Below are 12,876 nucleotides of genomic sequence, written 5' to 3'. Positions count from 1 at the left end.
ATGTTGATCTGCTCCTTTCTTGTATTGTTCTTTAGCCCTTTGAAGGTGAGAAACAGCTTCCTTAAAGGCTTGGGTGATTGTAGAATGCAGGTAGTCTACTGCTGGTGTTTCAAGATCTTGGAGGGGATCCAACTCCGAGGTTCGAGGGTGACTGCCGTACAAAAGAAAAAACGGGGTTTTCCCAGTTCCCGAATGGACAGAGTTATTGTAGGCATACTCGGCTATCCAAAGGATATCTTTCCAAGTTTTTTCAGTTTGTTGCAGCATGCAGCGTAAATACTGTTCCAGAGTTTGATTGGTCCTCTCGGTTTGTCCGTCGGTCTGAGGGTGGTGACTGGTCGATAGTCTCACATCAATTTGAGCCGACCGACAGCAACTTCGCCAAAAATGAGAAATAAATTGACTACCTCGATCCGAAATTAGAACCGAAGGAAAACCGTGCAGTCGGACGATGTTTTCGAGAAATTCTCGGGCCAGAGTTGCTGCTGTTGGCAAGCCTTTGAGCGGAATGAAATGCGCCATCTTGAAGAATAAGTCCACGATTACTAGAATCGTATTGTATCCGGAGCATGGAGGTAGATCGGTGATGAAGTCCATAGAAAGCGTATGCCAAGGGCGAGGTGGGATGTCAATAGGGCGTAAGAGGCCTGCTGGTCTTTCCTTTTGACTCTTGTTTTGGGCGCATACTCCACAGGACATTATAAAGTCTCTGATATCTTTTTTCCAAGACGGCCACCAGAAGTAGCGCTTGATCTTTTCTGAGGTCTTGGCTATACCGGGATGACCTTCCATTAAAGAGTCGTGATAACAAGAGATTACTTTTTTCTGTAAATCTGTGCTGGGTAGGTATAATCGTTCTTGGAAATACAATAAGTTGTCCTTTACTGCAAAGTCCTTTCCCTGCAGATACCAATTCTGTATATCTGCTGGAGTTACAAGTTGCCTGGCTTTATCCTTAACTTCCTCTATGGATTCTGTGGCGATTACACCCAGAATTCTTTGTTCGGGAATGATTGGTACAGGTTTAGGGTTGATCAAGTGTTCTTCCACTCCCATCCGAGAAAGGGCATCGGCTTTACCGTTCTTTGTACCAGGTCGATAGGTAATTATGAAGTCAAACTCGGCAAAGAATAATGCCCAACGGAGTTGTCTAGAGGATTGGGCTTTTGCGGTTTTCAAATATTGCAGGTTTCGGTGATCCGTAATCACAGTAACGGTGTGTCGGGCCCCCAGCAGATAATGCCGCCAAGCCTTAAAGGCAGACTTGATAGCCAGAAGTTCCTTGTCAGTAATCGTGTAATTGACTTCAGGAGGCGAGAATTTGCGGGACCAAAATGCCACGGGATGCAACTGATTGGTTACCGGGTCCTTTTGTGATAGAACTGCCCCCATGGCAAGGCTTGAAGCATCAGTTTCCACGATGTAGGGGAGTTCGGGGCGAGGGTGTTTTAAGATTGGTGCAGAGATAAATTTAGTCTTCAAATCCTGGAAAGCTTGTTCCGCCTCGGTAGACCATTCAAAACGTTTGTTTTTCTTTAACAAGGCAGTGATGGGCTGGACTATTCGAGAGAACTCGGGGATAAACCTGCGGTAAAAGTTAGCGAAGCCTAACATGCTTTGCACACCTTTTACGGAGGATGGTGATGGCCATTTGAGAACTGCATCGACCTTCTTTGAATCCATACGCACTCCGCCAGGTGATAATATGAATCCCAAGAATTCAACTTCAGTCACGTTGAAAACACATTTTTCCAACTTAGCGAAAAGTTTGTGTTGACGCAATCTTTCGAGGACCATTTTCACGTGTTTCCGATGTTCAGATTCCGATGAAGAATAAACGAGGATGTCGTCAATGTAAACAACAACACATACATCTATGAGCTCTCTGAGGACATCGTTCATAAAATATTGAAAGGCGGCCGGGGCATTGCAAAGTCCGAAGGGCATGACCTGATATTCAAATAGCCCATACTTGGTGCGGAAGGCCGTCTTCCATTCATCGCCCTCTTTTACTCGTACCAAGTGGTAAGCTCCTCTAAGATCCAGCTTTGTATATATGCATGCTTTTCTGACTTGGTCCAGGAGTTCAGGGATCAAAGGTAACGGATATCTATTCTTAACGGTGATCTGGTTCAGGGAGCGATAATCGATACAAGTTCTAAGGTCTCCTTCCTTTTTTGGAACGAAGAACAAAGCTGAAGAAGCAGGGGACTTGGAAGGACGAATAAACCCATTTGCCAGGTATTGATCCAGGTATTGTCGAAGGTGAAGGTTCTCAGGCTCGGTGAGGGCATACATTCTACTACAAGGAGGAGTAGATCCAGGTATCAGGTCTATCTGGCAGTCATAAGACCTATGAGGAGGTAGAGAGTTAGCCTGATCCTTCCGGAAAACATCTTGGTATTCTAGGTATTCGGGAGGTAACTGGGGAGTCTCTGAAGAAATTGCGGCCAGTGCAACACCAGGTGGAGGGTGACAAGTAGAGACACATTCTGGAAACTGGACCGTTCTTGCTCGCCAATCGATCAGAGGATTGTGTTTCTCTAACCAAGGTATTCCTAGAATAATCTGAAACTGAGGGGCCTTGATCACATCGAACACGATCTTCTCATGGTGTCCATCTTGACTTACTAGCGTCACTTCTTGAGTGGTATGCGTTACTGGCCCGGAGGCTATCTCCGTACCATCCACCGTAGTAATGACGTCCTTTACAGCCTTGGGACAAAGAGTTAGATTCATCCTCAAAACCATTTCATGATCCACATAATTGCCGATGGCACCGCTGTCGACGTAAACTTCAATTGCATGTAATCGATCCGGATTATCAGGGCTTATGAGGACCATAGGTATCACGAAATGCGAGGTCACGGAACTGGTTTTTACGCTCGGCAAGAGGACCTCTATTCTTGTCGGGCGAGGTCGTTTCCCTGCTCAGAGTTTGTAACTTTGGTAACTGCAGCTCCTGCTGCCTTCTTGGCAGGTTTCACCGGACAGTCTCGAAGAAAGTGCCCTGAGTTTCCGCAATATAGGCATAATTGCAACTGTTTCCTCCTTTACCGCTCCCACTGCACTGGATTCATAGAGGGTGTTGAAGGAAGATTTGCCCCTGATGCGGGTAACGGGGTCTGTCCGGCTTGTGACTGTTGCACTTGTCTAGCAAGATTGTCTGTTCTCTCCTTGGAAATAATTAGTTCCCTTCTTAGAGCATTCGTTTCCTGACGAGTTGCATGCACTTCTGCCCTTAGTTCCCCAAGTAACCGGGCTAGGGGGTCAGTATCCGAGGTTTCCATAGCGCCTGGGCGAGAGTTTTGCGGTAGGCTTTGCGTTCTGTAACGCTCACCTGATTCTCGCAGAGGCGCCGGCCTTGACTGGGCGACTACCGTATCTTCAAAGGTGATGTGTAGCACCCGGTTGGCTCTTTGGGCTGGACCTCTGTGCACTGTATGCCTGACGTGTAGAGTAAGATGTCTGCAGATAGAAAATATGGGGTTAATGAACTGGGGTTATTGGGGTGTCCCTATCTCTTTCCTCTTCTCCTCTCCTGTAGACCCCCAAAGGTTAACGCTCTCACCTTAGGTAAGTGAATGCCAAGCTCTCCATCTGCCTCGAGGCAGGGTGCTGTAGCCAGTTTCTTCACTGGATAGGTAGCACAGGCCTCTTGACTTCAGAGGACTGCTGTCCGTCGTTTACTGCACGAACGGTAAGTTTCGAGTCATTCAAATGTCTTTTTAAAGTCTTTAGTAATGATGTCTCTTGTTTTGCAGGGTTCCGGCGATGGCGGATGACGGGCTGAAGTGAGTTGAAGATGGAGCCCGTGTGATGAATAGAAGCGCCTGGAAGCACGTGAGTAAGCGCTTGTTGCCTGTTTCACGATGCGCTCTAACTGTCTTTTTATTTTGCAGGTACGAGTTCGGAGCGGCTGCAGGGTGCCGGAATACCCACTGGATTAGATGTGGAAAGGAGTAATGGCACGTGAGTATTAAAGTTCCCCAATGTCTTTAAACGCACCTTGTTTTGTCTTTCAGATGTGGATGCAGCGCCGAAGGCTTCCGGAGCGTGCGAAGAGTTGGTAAGCTTTTGTCTTTCAGATGCCGGAATGCAGTATGAAGACCTCCGGAGCGCACGAAGAGTAGGTAAGCCTTTGCCTTTCAGATGCCGGAATGCTAACCTGTTCTTTCTTGTCTTTATAGGTGTTGCTGAAGACTGGATTCAGGATGGTAAGCCTTTTTCCTTAGGCCCAGGACTGGATGCAGAAGACACGATGAGCGTCCTGCTGCAGAGGGTGCAGAATAACGCAAAGCAAGATTCATCCACCGGGTGTGGTTTAAATAGCCTCCTGTAGTGCTTAGGTGTCTCCTTCCACAGCCACGCCTAAGTAAGAAAAGAGTTCCTGGTAAGAAAAGAGTTCCTGCCTTCCAGAAGAGTTCCAGTGTTCTAAATCTAGGGAGTGGCTCCAGCCCCACCCAACAGGAAAAGTAGTTCCAAACAGAAGAGGATCAGAGGCTCAACTGGCAGGCAAGTAAGCAGCATGGTCTGCTGCAGGTAAGTCCACCCAAGCATTATGAGCCCGGCGCTTCCAGCGCTGGGACTGGGCATATTTATGAGCCTGGTGCCACTGGCGCCAGGACTGGGTCCAAAAGGTCCCAATTGGGACTGGTTGGCACTCGGAACCTGGGTTATGGATCTGCTTCCAAGGGAGTTGGGAAAACCCTGACCTTTTGGAAGCAGAGATCATGACAGAAAGGGAGGAGTGTGGCCTGAATGCAGTGTGTGCCTGATTGGCTGACTGACTGCATGAATGCCCCTCTATATGATTGGCTGCTGAGTGTAGGCCAGCAGTGTGGATGAGAGACAGAATAGTATATCTGGGGACCTCTCACCACTGTTCAGGAGGTTCAGGAACGTTCAGAAGCATCCTGGAGCTGAGTCTCCACTCTAAGAGTAACTGGAACTGCTGATCCTCGACGTCCAGCTGGAAGAAGAAGACTTGCTGTGGCATTTGCTTCGACCGATCCGAAGGCTGTCGAAATCGTCGACTGACCCGAGAGAGGACCTGGTAAGGCGCCCTCTTCCCGTGCTCCGAGGGACCATCGAGCACCGCTCCATCTTCGCCGAAGCGCCCTGGAAGACAGACCCTCGAAAGGCTGTCGACCCGAGACGGGACCGCCGAGGAGATCGAAGTGAAGCACCCGGACATCGACGCCGTCGAAGTCCATTACCGTCGACCAGGGTTCGCAAGTTTGTGTAACCGCTGGAGGCCCGTCGAAGTTGTGTTGCCCAGCCGCGGGAACCACTTGACGCCGTGCCGCCGACGACCGGAGCTGTCCGCTCCTTTGCCTAAGAACATTCAATCGAAGGACTCTCTCGACCGCATCGTCGACCGCTTATCCTGCCGGAGAAAGTCGAGGACGACCAACGCGCCGAGGAGAAACCTGCCGGTGGGTTTCCCGCCACCCAACGACCTCAAAGACTCGGACGACCCGACGCCCTTGCTGGGCTCCCGTCTCTACAATCTTTGCGGTCCAGAACTATTGTCATCGAGGTGCCCCGCACACCTCCGCCTTGCAGGACGCCAACGCCCCGACGCCGACGAGCACCGCTCGGACGAAGCTGCCGCCTCTTCGACATCGTTCTACCTCGTCTGTCGACGGACGTTCGACGCCCCGTGCCTCCCGCTTGAAAGGGAAGGCATTCAAGAAGGGCCGTCGATTCCCCGTCGCCAAACCCCGAGTTCTTCGACGTTTCTCGACGCCTCTCGACGATCCGTGACTCCCGCTTGAAAGGGGGTCGCTCAAGAAGGATCCGTCGACGCCTCTTCGAAGGACTCGACTCCACCAGGTACATTGGGGGGGTAAAAACATTGTAGGAGAGAATAAGACTATTGAACAACATATGGACTGGGCTTGTGTTAGATCTCTTTCTTTTACAGGTTGCCCAGGTGGGGGGATCTCCACACAGAACTGTGTCTAGAGTTAGGGGCCAGTATTTTGCCTATTGTTCAACCCCCTTATTTTCTCTCTTCCCTCTATTGCTGGTTTCACTTATTGATCTGTGTGACATTTTTGTGGATGCACTTTAATGAGGTCTAATACTAGTGGTACCACTTTAGAATTGTAGATATTTACCATTATTGATTTTCCTGAGCACAAGGTGCGTTATTGTGATAAGTGTACATAACCTTTGAATTAATTATATAAAGACTGTGTTTTCAGTAATACAGTGTGTGGACATTCCTTTGTGGGGGCTTGGGGAATACACTGTACTTAAGAACCAGCCTGCATCACCTCCTGAGAAGCTAGGCCTTGATTGCTCGTCCATTGCTACCGTATTAGAGAATCTTGGCTGGGGTCTTCTGTGCCTCTCCTCTACCATATAGAGAGCAGAAGTACAGACACCCCCTACCGGTCTTTACAGCAAGTCTCCCCGTTCTTCCAAGGGTTACAGTGGGAGCTCCTCTCCATACCGCCAGCCCTCCCGCTCCTCGGCCCAGGAAACCAACAGGGGCCGTTCCAGGCTTTCGGAGGAGGTCGTCACCAGGGACCCCAAGGTGGCCCATCCACATCCAAGCAGGAATTAACCGGCTGTGATGTCGGGCCCCACCCATGCACCCCGGTGGGAGGCCGGCTGGTGAACTTAGTCAGCGTGTGGAAGACCATCTGCACCGACCGTTGGGTGCTGGATGCTCTCGCCCACGGACACACCCTGGAGTTTCGATGGAAGTGTCCCCAAATACCACTGTTGGCCCCTCAGAAAAACCACGCCCCTCAGCTGCTGCTGGAGGTTCGGGCCATGCTAAAGAAGGGGGCGACAGAGCTCGTCCCAAAACGGCTCCAGGGCTCCGGAGTACTCAAGGTACTTCCTTGTGAGAAAGAAGACCGGGGGCTGGAGGCCCATTCTCGACCTCTGATGATTAAACAAATATATCAAGTCCCAGAAGTTCTGAATGGTCACTCTTCAACACGTGCTCGGACAGTTAAAAGAGGGAGACTTCCTGTCGTCGTTGGACCTGGAGGAATGCATGCTTCCATGTCCCAATTCACAAGGGACACAGCAAGTTTCTATGCTTCGTCGTTCAGGGGCAGCATTACCAATTCAAGGCCCTTCCCTTTGGATTGAAGTCGGTGCCATGGGTCTTCAAGTGCCTGGCGCTGGTGGCGGCACATCTGCGACTGCAAGGGATCCACGTCTACCCTTACCTGGACGATTCTCTCATCTGGGTCAGCTCAAGGAGCATCGCCGTCGACCACGCCTCGCTCTGAAAGTCGCCACAGTGAGGACCATCAAGTCTATGCTCGGCATGATGTCGTTGTGCATCTATCTCATCTAACTCTGCAGGCTTTGGATGCGGCCACCGCAGGAGTTCCTTGACGCCCATTGGATTCAGTTGTCCGTTGAAATGCTACAGACTCAACTGGAAGAGATTTGCTATTTGGTGTCGTTCCCAGAAGATCGACCCACTGAGGTTCAAGGCTCCTCAGGTACTTCCATATTTGCTGTCGTTGGCCAAATCGGGACTGGCCCACGCTTCCATCAAGGTTCATCTGGCGGCTATCTCCCGCTACACCAGATCCCCAGGACGACCATCCTTGAGGTCGCACCGATTGGTCAAGGAATTTGTCAAGGAACTATTCCGCACGTTCCTGCCGGATTAAGGCTCCGGCCCCGGCATGGGAGCTCAATGTGGTGCTTACTAGGCTCATGGGACCTCCGTTCGAGCCTATGCATTCTGCACCACTAATGTTTTTGTCATGGAAAACTGCTTTTCTCGTGGCCGTCACCTCCTGGGCGACGAGCGGGGGAGATCCAGACCCTCTCCTGTAAACCACCTTACTTGACTTTCCACCAGACGAGGGGGGTGCTGCGGACGCACCCCTCCTTCATGCCCAAGGTGCCGTCAGACTTTCATATAAACGAGCCCTTGGTCTTACCTGTGTTTTTTCTGATGCCTTGGTCACCGGCTGAAAGGAGTTTGCATTCACTGGATGTGGCTAAATTATGTGGCCCGCACGAAGAGTTTGTGGAAAACCTCTCAGCTCTTTGTGAACTTTGGTTTTGTGACCCATGGGAAGGCCCTGTTCAAGGCTTCCATTTCCAGGTTGCTCTCTGGCTGAATCACCCACTGTCACCGGTTGGCAAACCGACCGCTGACTAGCCGTCCGAGAGCTCACTCTACCAGAGCAATTGCTGCTACTACGGCATTCCTGTCTGGTGTGCCCCTGCTGGACATCTTCAGGGCTGCGACGTGGAGGTCGACGCACACCTTAACAAAATTCTACTGCGTCGACATGGATTCCAGGGAGGAGTCCAGAGTTGGCCAAGCAGTGCTGCGCAACCTGTTTGCTTGAAGGTAAGCCTGGTGAGGAGGTAAGAGATGCTTATGTTGAGCCTTGCCACCTCCCGTGGTTGTGCATGTGTACTGCTATTTATTCTTTACTCATGAGCATGTGAATCCATTCCAGACCCCATGCCAGAGAAGGATCAAGTTACTTACCTGTAACTGTTGTTCTCCAGCATGGGTCTGGCATGGATTCACATGCAAACTCTCCTGCCTACCCCTCTGTGGCTCTTCTCTTGGTCCTACTGCCACTTTACGTGCTACCAAATCTGAAGATGGCTGCCAGAGGGGCTTAGGTAGAGGGCAGTCATTGGCTGGGGGCAGTATGACCCAGAGCTCAGTGATTGGTTGTTAGGAGAAAGACAGTTTGTCAGTCTAGAAAAATGGACACCTCTCATGATTGACAGCAAACGTATTTTGGTGGCCGTGGGCCAACCGTCTCATGCACGATACGATAGAAATACAGGTTTCCGAGTTTACCAATGAACGGCCATTTTGATGTAACAAGGATCACCATTTTGTTTTCTAACCATTGCTCATTGCTTTCTGTTCATATTGCTTTGCAGCACATTTTCTACTTACACTGCTCGACTGTTAATAATGGTGTCTGAACGTGAAAGGACAAGGCCGCAGGGCCGCGAGGCTAATAAGAGTTAGTTGAAACACAACGTAGGCAGCGCCGGGAAGGAATGCCCGGCTCCCTCCCGAATGTAGCCTTGTAGCAGAGCCGCAGGGCATTTAATCATTTCACAGCTGCCAGCCAGTCTCGTTATATGGTAGAATATGTTAGAATAAAGCAGCTAAAGGCTTGAATTATGCTCTTCTTACGGCCCCCCTTTACCAAGCCCTGTAGTGCGTGTCGGCTCCCAGGACACGAATAGCACCTCATAGATAGCAAGGTCTGGAATGTGACTCTTCCCCCGTATGCAGCTTGCTTCCAAGAACAGAAGCACTGTGTTCTGTTCAACAAGTGAAAGATGTCTCCGCACTTGCAAAATTGCATATTGTTACTAGAATAGATATTTGAAGGTGTCATATTCGTCGAAAGTGTCCATCACACAGAGTTCAATGAAAACCAATAAAGGGGGTGTTAAACATGTCACAGCTGATTGTATGATATGCATTTTGTATCTATGTAACTGAGGTATGTAATTCACTCTCTTGCGTCCCTCGAGGTCTAGAGATGCACGTTGCGGGGCGTGAGACCGAGTTGGCCAACTGAGACTATTTGCTTTGCAATAAACCCTAGCTTTGGGAATACAACCTCGTGTCTGGCGTATCTATCGTGTGTGGTGACTTGCCTTGTTTCCATAGACGCGAGGGACCCCTAGGGGCCCCTTTCAAAATGGCGCCCGAATACAGACCCTCCCCCACTTGTTCCATCGTGTACGTTGTAATTGAGTAAAGGCGGAGAACTGCAAGGACGGGACGATCGAGCCGGGATCAAGAGGTGTTCGGGGCGCCCTGTAGAAGTGATGAGAGATTTCTTTGCAGATCTGCACACATCTGATCCCTGATCGACGTACCCGGCCAGAGATCAAGGAGGCGAGGGTCCCGAAATGAGGCGGAAGCCAAGAAACGCAGACACAACGTCATTGGTTGCATCAGTATACAGACGAATTGTGTCCTGGAGGACAAATTGATTTATCAGGTGAGTCATTCCCCGATTCAAAGTAATCCTGATATTGGTTGAGAGTTGACTTTGCAAAATCAAACGCCCTAGGTAAGGTTGATTAACCAGGGGGAAGGTTGAAACATGCCTGGGGTATTGTCCACCGTAGCAGGGTTTTTCCGCTGTGGTAGACAATCTTTGGAAGATGGCCAAATTGCACCAGCTGGGGGAACGCCGGCGTATGAGATGTATGTGAAGTATGGTGTGGGAGCGATAATATTCTGTGAGACTTGGCATAGGCAAACCAGAAAGCAACAAGACCATCAGTGGCCGATAAATGGTAGTTTTGAGATAGCGAGAATAGATAACCTGGAAAGGGTGTTGATAAGAAAGAAAGCGCGTCCTGCAGCATTTGATATCGTTAAGGACTGGAGAAGGGAAGCAATGCTCCGATTTAGAAGCAGAGCGAAGCATGCGCGCAGGCATAAATCGTAAGGTGAAGTAGCGGAAGAAAAGGAGGAGGAGGAGTAGACTGAGAGTCTAAGGAGGTCAGGTAGACGTGACCAGTTGAATATAGAAAAAATATACCCACAACGAGAATTGCACATAGCAGATGAATTGATAGAAAACATATTGATCCATACAAAACAAGGCCCAAGATCAGAAGCGAGGCCAAACACGTCAGTAACTATTGCCCAAACCCCTCCCGTAGCTCAAGCCCTCCCACAGCCACAGAACGCGCACGTAACACTTCCTATTAGCCAACCAGGCCCACAGCAGACACTCCCCGCTTCTGTTGTCCCATCCGCACCTCCTGCCTTAGATACAGACTCAGTATCGCCCGTCCCTCCCGGGGTTGAAGTTGAAACCGCGGGGGGGAGAGGTGGGACTGAACAAAGTAGATGCACAAGTGTAACTCGCAGTGCGATCAGCAAAGAAAGGAAGGTGGAATTGTAGCAACAGACAGAAATGTATATAGACGGGAATGATGGGACGGCAGCATTGGCTTCGATATCGGACTTCCGAAGAAGCAACGAAAGACAGGTAGTGTTGGAATGTATGGGTGAATATTTGGTGGAGAGATGGAAACAGTTAATTGGGAAATTACCACCGCAGCGATTGTTAGATTTGAATGCATCAGCACGCTGTAGAGAAAGAGATGAAGAAGTGAGGGAACATGTATATGGACTTTTTGAACTTAAAAATGAATTGGATAATGATTATGCTGAAATGTTTACTGGGTACAGGGGTAAGGATATCGGGAGAGATAGGAAGGAAATGCTAGGGCCACATAATCAACGGCAACAGTTAACATCGCTGGGGCGAAAGGCGATGGTGGACGAATTATTGTTGTTAAAACAGATGGGGGAAGACTTGAAAGCATGCATACTAAAGACACGGGTGCTACTGCAGCAAGTGGCAGGGACATAATAGAGGGAGAGGGAATGCACAAGGAAGGAGTCATTCGAATATGCATGGGGGGCCATTGGGACCATCAGTGTGCGTACTGTAAGGAGGAAGGACACTGGCGAGCGCAATGTCCACATCTGCAGAATAGAAATGGGTCTGGTCAGAGAAGACAGCACAGAGGGCACCAAGGAGCGAATGGACCAAATAGGAATAGTATGCAGCAGCACCACAATAATGGAGGTAATCAAAACCAAGCCCAAAACCAAAGTGCTCCTAACCAGAACCGGGGCCAGCAAAACCAACAGTATGGAAACCAGAGTGGGGGAAATAGAGGGAAGAGTGGGAACGTTTTCGATACACAGCCAAATACGTATTACAGTAATAGTAGTGATTACACATCGGATGATGTTATTTCCCCAATAGGACAGCCCAGGGCAGGGGTCGGAACCAGTGTCTATTCCTGTGAATCAAAAAGGACCCTATGTAGAAATGAGTCGGGAATGAGGAGCAGCGCTTCCTTGTAGATACAGGAGCGCAAAAGTGTTCAATAGACCATCACTTGGTTCCGGATATACCACTGTCAGGGCAAAAGAATGTTTCTGTAGGGTTCGCAGGTACACCAGTCATAGACCCAGTGTCCCAACCAGTCCCAGTTACCATAGGACCATTCACTGATCATTGTCCTTTCCTTTTAACAGACAATTGTGGGGAGAACCTGTTGGGATTGAATTTATTGAAAAAGCTAGGTGCGATTATACATTGTACGTCAGACGGGGTGTTTCTAACGATTTGGCCACAAAATGCCCCTGTGTCAGAATTCATGTTTGAAACCTTACCAGGAGAGTTAAGTAAAGTGCCAACCTGTATATGGGCAATGCATGACAACGATGTAGGATGCTTGAAGATAGAGCCAGTGAGGATCATTTTGAAAGGAGGAGTTACACTGTCAAGAATTCCCCAGTATAAAATTTCGGCTGATGGTGAGAAAGGATTGAAGAGTATTGTTACAGATTTGGTGAAATTAGGGGTGATTGAAGAAATTACAGGCAGTACATGCAACAGCCCGATTCTTCCAGTTTATAAGAAAGGAGGCAATGAAGTACCATACCGTTTCATAATTTATTTGCGCACGCTGAACAAAGTAGTAGATCCACAATTTCCTTTGGTCCCAGACGTCACTACAATATTGACAATACTTGTCTCAGCAGAATACTTTAGTGTAATTGATCTAAAAAATGCTTTCGTTAGTATTCCGGTGGACAAGGACAGCAGATATTTGTTCGCGTTCACATTAGGAGGACGATCATTTATATTTACGCGGATTCCGCAAGGTTACACGGAAAGTCCAAGTATTTACAGTAGAGCATTGAAAGAGCAGCTAGACATGCTAGAATTACCAGTGGGTTGCGTACTCTTGCAATACATAGATGATCTATTGTTAGCTGCCGACACAGAGATGATTTGTAAGGAAAGCATTGTATTACTATTGTCACACCTAGCGGCACATGGCCATAAAGCT

General features: G+C 49.1%; 1 protein-coding gene across 1 annotated transcript in view; it reads left to right on the top strand.

Moving 5' to 3' along the window:
* Positions 1-12,876, top strand: part of HCFC2 (host cell factor C2) — a 389,963-nt gene that overhangs the window by 277,931 nt on the left and 99,156 nt on the right. The window lies entirely within an intron of this gene.

This window comes from Ambystoma mexicanum, chromosome 12 (assembly GCF_040938575.1).
Source record: "Ambystoma mexicanum isolate Mex_15411 chromosome 12, UKY_AmexF1_1, whole genome shotgun sequence".
Taxonomy (NCBI): Eukaryota; Metazoa; Chordata; class Amphibia; order Caudata; family Ambystomatidae; genus Ambystoma; species Ambystoma mexicanum.
Note: the sequence above shows the minus strand (reverse complement) of the source record. Positions and strands in the feature narration are given on the sequence as shown.